The sequence below is a fragment of the Juglans regia genome, unplaced genomic scaffold, assembly GCF_001411555.2.
Source record: "Juglans regia cultivar Chandler unplaced genomic scaffold, Walnut 2.0 Scaffold_887, whole genome shotgun sequence".
Classification (NCBI taxonomy): Eukaryota; Viridiplantae; Streptophyta; class Magnoliopsida; order Fagales; family Juglandaceae; genus Juglans; species Juglans regia.
The window spans coordinates 1-3,526 of record NW_023363846.1 but is presented as its reverse complement, the minus strand read 5'-3'; the positions used below and the strand labels follow the sequence as shown (position 1 = coordinate 3,526).

The 3,526-nt window shown below is 49.2% G+C and overlaps 12 non-coding genes across 12 annotated transcripts; all 12 read right to left on the bottom strand.

The window, feature by feature from the left end:
- Positions 1-14: 14 nt before the first annotated feature.
- Positions 15-133, bottom strand: LOC118347466. The gene has a single exon (XR_004800674.1). It is a non-coding gene; the product is annotated as a 5S ribosomal RNA (ribosomal RNA).
- Positions 134-322: 189 nt separating this feature from the next.
- On the bottom strand, positions 323-441 carry LOC118347462. The gene has a single exon (XR_004800670.1). It is a non-coding gene; the product is annotated as a 5S ribosomal RNA (ribosomal RNA).
- A 189-nt stretch (positions 442-630) lies between these two features.
- LOC118347469 lies at positions 631-749 on the bottom strand. The gene has a single exon (XR_004800677.1). It is a non-coding gene; the product is annotated as a 5S ribosomal RNA (ribosomal RNA).
- A 189-nt stretch (positions 750-938) lies between these two features.
- On the bottom strand, positions 939-1,057 carry LOC118347471. Its single transcript, XR_004800679.1, has one exon. It is a non-coding gene; the product is annotated as a 5S ribosomal RNA (ribosomal RNA).
- A 189-nt stretch (positions 1,058-1,246) lies between these two features.
- On the bottom strand, positions 1,247-1,365 carry LOC118347472. Its single transcript, XR_004800680.1, has one exon. It is a non-coding gene; the product is annotated as a 5S ribosomal RNA (ribosomal RNA).
- Positions 1,366-1,554: 189 nt separating this feature from the next.
- On the bottom strand, positions 1,555-1,673 carry LOC118347473. The gene has a single exon (XR_004800681.1). It is a non-coding gene; the product is annotated as a 5S ribosomal RNA (ribosomal RNA).
- A 189-nt stretch (positions 1,674-1,862) lies between these two features.
- Positions 1,863-1,981, bottom strand: LOC118347465. Its single transcript, XR_004800673.1, has one exon. It is a non-coding gene; the product is annotated as a 5S ribosomal RNA (ribosomal RNA).
- Positions 1,982-2,159: 178 nt separating this feature from the next.
- Positions 2,160-2,278, bottom strand: LOC118347468. Its single transcript, XR_004800676.1, has one exon. It is a non-coding gene; the product is annotated as a 5S ribosomal RNA (ribosomal RNA).
- Positions 2,279-2,467: 189 nt separating this feature from the next.
- LOC118347464 lies at positions 2,468-2,586 on the bottom strand. Its single transcript, XR_004800672.1, has one exon. It is a non-coding gene; the product is annotated as a 5S ribosomal RNA (ribosomal RNA).
- Positions 2,587-2,775: 189 nt separating this feature from the next.
- LOC118347467 lies at positions 2,776-2,894 on the bottom strand. Its single transcript, XR_004800675.1, has one exon. It is a non-coding gene; the product is annotated as a 5S ribosomal RNA (ribosomal RNA).
- Positions 2,895-3,083: 189 nt separating this feature from the next.
- On the bottom strand, positions 3,084-3,202 carry LOC118347463. The gene has a single exon (XR_004800671.1). It is a non-coding gene; the product is annotated as a 5S ribosomal RNA (ribosomal RNA).
- A 189-nt stretch (positions 3,203-3,391) lies between these two features.
- Positions 3,392-3,510, bottom strand: LOC118347470. The gene has a single exon (XR_004800678.1). It is a non-coding gene; the product is annotated as a 5S ribosomal RNA (ribosomal RNA).
- Between the last annotated feature and the right edge of the window lie 16 nt (positions 3,511-3,526).

Here is a 3,526-nt window from a genome sequence, read left to right as displayed (position 1 = left end):
GAAAACAAAAACGAGGGGTGCAACACGAGGACTTCCCAGGAGGTCACCCATCCTAGGACTACTCTCGCCCAAGCACGCTTATCTGCGGAGTTCTGATGGGATCCGGTGCATTAGTGCTGGTATGATCGCACCCATCAAACTAATTATTTAAAATTCATATAATCCTAGGGCGACCTACATGCGTATTTCTGATCCCAATGCGAACCGGCGATCTGATCGAAACCCTTGGCTACGCGATGGGCAGGGCGCGATTTTCGAAAAATCCACTCCCGAGTGGTCCTTCTTGTCAATTCCTCTTGCAAGGCGGAAAAAACAAAAACGAGGGGTGCAACACGAGGACTTCCCAGGAGGTCACCCATCCTAGTACTACTCTCGCCCAAGCACGCTTAACTGCGGAGTTCTGATGGGATCCGGTGCATTAGTGCTGGTATGATCGCACCCATCAAGCTAATTACTTAAAATTCATATAATCCTTGAGCGACATACTAGCGTCCTTCCGATCCCAATCCAAACGGAGAACTGATCCAAACCCATTGCTACGCGATGGGCAGGGCGAGATTTTCTCAAAAATCCACCCCCGAGTGGTCCTTCTTGTCAATTTATCTCGCAAGGCGGAGAAAACAAAAACGAGGGGTGCAACACGAGGACTTCCCCGGAGGTCACCCATCCTAGTACTACTCTCGCCCAACCACGCTTAACTGCTGAGTTCTGATGGGATCCGGTGCATTAGTGCTGGTATGATCGCACCCATCAAACTAATTACTTAAAATTCATATAATCCTTGAGTGACACACTAGCGTCCTTCCGATCCCAATCCAAACGGAGATCTGATCCAAACCCATGGCTACGCGATGGGCAGGGCGAGATTTCCCGAAAAATCCACTCCCGAGTGGTCCTTCTTGTCAATTTATCTCGCAAGGCGGAAAAAACAAAAACGAGGGGTGCAACACGAGGACTTCCCAGGAGGTCACCCATCCTAGTACTACTCTCGCCCAAGCACGCTTAGCTGCGGAGTTCTGATGGGATCCGGTGCATTAGTGCTGGTATGATCGCACCCATCAAACTAATTACTTAAAATTCATATAATCCTTGAGCGACATACTAGCGTCCTTCCGATCCCAATCCAAACGGAGATCTGATCCAAACCCATGGCTACGCGATGGGCAGCGCGAGATTTCCCGAAAAATCCACTCCCGAGTGGTCCTTCTTGTCAATTTATCTCGCAAGACGGAAAAAACAAAAACGAGGGGTGCAACACGAGGACTTCCCAGGAGGTCACCCATCCTAGTACTACTCTCGCCCAAGCACGCTTAACTGCGGAGTTCTGATGGGATCCGGTGCATTAGTACTGGTATGATCGCACCCATCAAACTAATTACTTAAAATTCATATAATCCTTGGCCGACATACTTGCGTCCTTCCGATCCCAATCCAAACGGAGATCTGATCCAAACCCATGGCTACGCGATGGGCAGGGCGAGATTTCCCGAAAAATGCACTCCCGAGTGGTCCTTCTTGTCAATTTATCTCGCAAGGCGGAAAAAACAAAAACGAGGGGTGCAACACGAGGACTTCCCAGGAGGTCACCCATCCTAGTACTACTCTCGCCCAAGCACGCTTAACTGCGGAGTTCTGATGGGATCCGGTGCATTAGTGCTGGCATGATCGCACCCATCAAACTAATTACTTAAAATTCATATAATCCTTGAGCGACATACTAGCGTCCTTCCGATCCCAATCCAAACGGAGAACTGATCCAAACCCATGGCTACGCGATGGGCAGGGCGAGATTTCCCGAAAAATCCACTCCCGAGTGGTCCTTCTTGTCAATTTATCTCGCAAGGCGGAAAAAACAAAAACGAGGGGTGCAACACGAGGACTTCCCAGGAGGTCACCCATCCTAGTGCTACTCTCGCCCAAGCACGCTTAACTGCGGAGTTCTGATGGGATCCGGTGCATTAGTGCTGGTATGATCGCACCCATCCAAACTAATTACTTAAAATTCAAATAATCCTTGAGCGACATACTAGCGTCCTTCCGATCCCAATCCAATCGGAGATCTGATCCAAACCCATGGCTACGCGATGGGCAGGGCGAGATTTTCCCCAAAATCCACTCCCTTCCTTCTTACACTTAGACCGCAAAGGCCGAAAAAACGAGGGGTGCAACACGAGGACTTCCCAGGAGGTCACCAATCCTAGTACTACTCTCGCCCAAGCACGCTTAACTGCGGAGTTCTGATGGGATCCGGTGCATTAGTGCTGGTATGATCGCACCTATCAAACTAAATACTTAAAATTCAAATAATCATTGAGCGACATACTAGCGTCCTTCCGATCCCAATCCAATCGGAGATCTGATCCAAACCCATGGCTACGCGATGGGCAGGGCGAGATTTTCTGAAAAATCCACTCCCGAGTGGTCCTTCTTGTCAATTTATCTCGCAAGGCGGAAAAAATAAAAACGAGGGGTGCAACACGAGGACTTCCCAGGAGGTCACCCATCCTAGTACCACTCTCGCCCAAGCACGCTTAGCTGCGGAGTTCTGATGGGATCCGGTGCATTAGTACTGGTATGATCGCACCCAACAAACTAATTATTTTAAATTCATATAATCCTGCAGCGAAATACTAGCGTCCTTCCGATCCCAATCCAAACGGAGATCTGATCCAAACCCATGGCTACGCGATGGGCAGGACGAGATTTTCCCAAAAATGCACTCCCGAGTGGTCCTTCTTGTCAATTTTTCTCGCAAGGCGGAAAAAACAAAAACGAGGGGTGCAACAAGAGGACTTCCCAGGAGGTCACCCATCCTAGTACTACTCTCGCCCAAGCACGCTTAGCTGCGGAGTTCTGATGGGATCCGGTGCATTAGTACTGGTATGATCGCACCCAACAAACTAATTATTTTAAATTCATATAAGCCTTCAGCGAAATACTAGCGTCCTTCCGATCCCAATCCAAACGGAGATCTGATCCAAACCCATTGCTACGCGATGGGCAGGGCGAGATTTTCCGAAAAATCCACCCCCGAGTGGTCCTTCTTGTCAATTTATCTCGCAAGGCGGAGAAAACAAAAACGAGGGGTGCAACACGAGGACTTCCCAGGAGGTCACCCATCCTAGTACTACTCTCGCTCAAGCACGCTTAACTGCGGAGTTCTGATGGGATCCGGTGCATTAGTGCTGGTATGATCGCACCCATCAAACTAATTACTTAAAATTCATATAATCCTTGAGCGACATACTAGCGTCCTTCCGATCCCAATCCAAACGGAGATCTGATCCAAACCCATGGCTACGCGATGGGCAGGGCGAGATTTTCCCAAAAATCCACTCCCGAGTGCTCCTTCTTGTCAATTTATCTCGCAAGGCGGGAAAAACAAAAACGAGGGGTGCAACACGAGGACTTCCCAGGAGGTCACCCATCCTAGTACTACTCTCGCCCAAGCACGCTTAACTGCGGAGTTCTGATGGGATCCGGTGCATTAGTGCTGGTATGATTGCACCCATCAAACTAATTACTT